This window comes from Nanorana parkeri, unplaced genomic scaffold (assembly GCF_000935625.1).
Source record: "Nanorana parkeri isolate BGI_ZX_2015 unplaced genomic scaffold, ASM93562v1 scaffold2024, whole genome shotgun sequence".
NCBI lineage: Eukaryota > Metazoa > Chordata > Amphibia > Anura > Dicroglossidae > Nanorana > Nanorana parkeri.
In genome coordinates this window covers 131,099-133,866 of record NW_017308292.1, presented here as the reverse complement: position 1 = coordinate 133,866, position 2,768 = coordinate 131,099, and positions in this window count along the sequence as shown.

The following is a 2,768-nucleotide window of genomic DNA, read 5'->3' as shown; positions in this document are numbered from 1 at the left end:
GGCAAAGTTCAAACGGTAAAGATCCGCCTGGTTCGGAGACAGTAGAACGCCGAGATATTTAATGGCTGACTTTTGCCATTTCAGGTGAAAATGTTCCTGGAGGTAAGTAACCTCTGTCGAAGGGAGGGAGATGTTTAAGGCCTCAGTTTTATGGAGATTCACTTTAAAGTTGCTGACGAAGCCGAACCTCCGAAATTCCCATAACAGGGAGGGCAATGCCGATACGGGGGTTGGATATGTAGAGGAGAACATGGTCCGCGTACAGTCCAAGCTTATAATGGTGATCCCGGACACAGACCCCTTTTATAGATTGGTTTTGCCGTATGGCTTCCGCAAGGTGTTCCATTGCCAAGATGTACAAGTACGGGGACAGTGGGCATCCCTGTCTGGTTCCATTCCGAATAGAGAAAGGAGGGGACAGGGAACCGTTAACCCACACACGAGCTGTGGGGCAGTTGTAGAGGGCCATAATTTTATCCACAAATAATTTCGGCAGCCCAATTTGCTCCAGAGTGAGGGCAAGGAAGTCCCAATTGAGGCGATCAAACGCCTTCTCCGTATCTACTGACAGAAGGCACATAGGTAGGCCTGAGGCTTTAGCATAACGCATGAGTGTTAGGGTCTTGATAGTATTGTCCCTGGCCTCGCGAAATGGGTCAAACCCCACCTGATCCATGTGGATAAGAGACGGAACATCGTCACTTAGGCGGTTAGCTAGGAGTTTAGCATATAGTTTAAGATCCACGTTCATAAGGGAGATCGGGCGGTAATTGGAGCAGAGCGTAAGGTCTTATGAGCTTTAGGGATGATTGTTATATGTGCTTCTTGCGACTGTCTGGTGAAGGGGCAGTCCGCGGAGGCGGCATTAAAGGTGGAGTAGAGAAGGCGGGTCAGCAAGTCCTGAAAGTATTTATAAAAGGCACCAGTGAAGCCATCCGATCCCAGAGGGAAGTCCCCTAATGGCGTCTGTAATCTCCTCCAGGGAGATGGGCTCCCCAAGGAGGGCCGCAGCATCAGCTGGAAGAGTCGGGAGAAGGGTAGCCGTGATATATGAGGCAGCATTCTCTGGAGGGTCCAAAGACAGGGAGGATGCTCCCGGGGTGGACAGATTATAATATACAGTTCGGCATAGGACTGAAAAGCTTGCGCAATTTGATTGGTACAGTGAACCACCTGTGCGTCTTTCGTCTGTATTTTAGGGACATATGTGCGTGTAAGTTGTATGCAGACCGATCGTGCCAACAGACATCCGCACTTATCTCCATGTTCATACAAGGATCTGCGCAAGGACTCTCTGTATTTAAGAGAGCTGAGATCTAGGAGGGATCAGAGTTGCGAACGCTTCTGCTCTAATGCTAATACAGAGGGAGCTGGGGAGGACATATGTTGAAGCTCTAGCGTGTGGATGTCGCCTAGTAAAGCGCTTTTTTGAGCGCGCTTTTTTTTAGCCGGGTGGCATGGGAAATAAGAAAACCCCTGAGGAGGCATTTAAAAGCTTCCCATTTGACCGGGGGGGGGTATCATCTGTGGTGTGTGTGTAGCGATGAAGGTTGAAATCTCGGACTTAATGGCGTCTACCGTGACTGGATCGCGTAGGAGCGTTTCATTAAGTCACCATGTGAAGGCGCGAGGGGGTTGGCCAGAGAGACAAAGAGCTAGAGAAACAGGGTAATGGTCCGACCACACCTGAGAATCAATAGCAGCCTGTGGGTCCCACGAAAGGAGGTGGTGAGACACCAGGAAATAGTGTATGCGGCTATGGGAGCAATGGGGGAAGAATAAAAGGTATAATCCCTTACGGAGGGGTTTAGTATCCGCCAGATATCCACCAGCTGGAGACGGTGCAAGAGGGACTTGAGACGAGTCAGTTGTGATAGAGAAACAGAGGATCTCCCCGAGGAAGAGTCCAAGCGAGGTTCCAGGGGAAAGTTAAGGTCACCTCCCAATATTATATATCCCTCTGTAAACGTCTCCAACCGGTGGAGAATGGTTAGGAAAGTGTGCAACAGAGATTGATTAGGCAGATAAACATTAACAAATGTAAAAGTCTTGTAGAAGAGGATCCTTTTCAGGAAAAGGTACCTACCATCCGGGTCCCGGGCAACCTGCAGGAGTTGGAAAGGCATTGTGGAATGGAAACAAATGGCTACACGCTTGGATTTAGAGGTTGGATTATTACTAGTATACACTAAGGGGTAATATCGAGAGGACAGCCACGGGGCCATTGGATCTTTAACGTGGGTCTCCTGTAGGAAGAGGACCTGCGCACATCTGTTATGCATGGAGTAAGCAAGTTGTGAGCGTTTACATGGTTCATTCAATCCCCGAACATTCAGGGAGACAAATGTCACGGGTGACATTGGGTATCAAACCACACAGCAGCTGACCATAAATTGCGATCCGGGGGAGCGCCCAGCATGAGGTGGGAGGGAGACTAAAAACACATAGACAAGAGCCAGAGAAACTGAAGAAAAGACATCCACAAACCAGAGAGGAAGAGAGACGACATCAAAACACACAAACATCCTAAGGGGAAGAACCGAGTCTTCACAGCAACAGGATATCCCGACCGAGTTAGCTAACCTATGGGGGGTGTGGAGAAACCAAAGGCAACAGGGGTCGCTCCAACATCAGAACCGGGCATCTTAAATGAGCAAAACATTAATGATAGTCATTCACAATAAAGTGCCAAACACTGAAGGGCAATTGCGAACGATATAGTTTATATTGAATGGGCATATCATAAACAATAAAAATGTAATACAAGC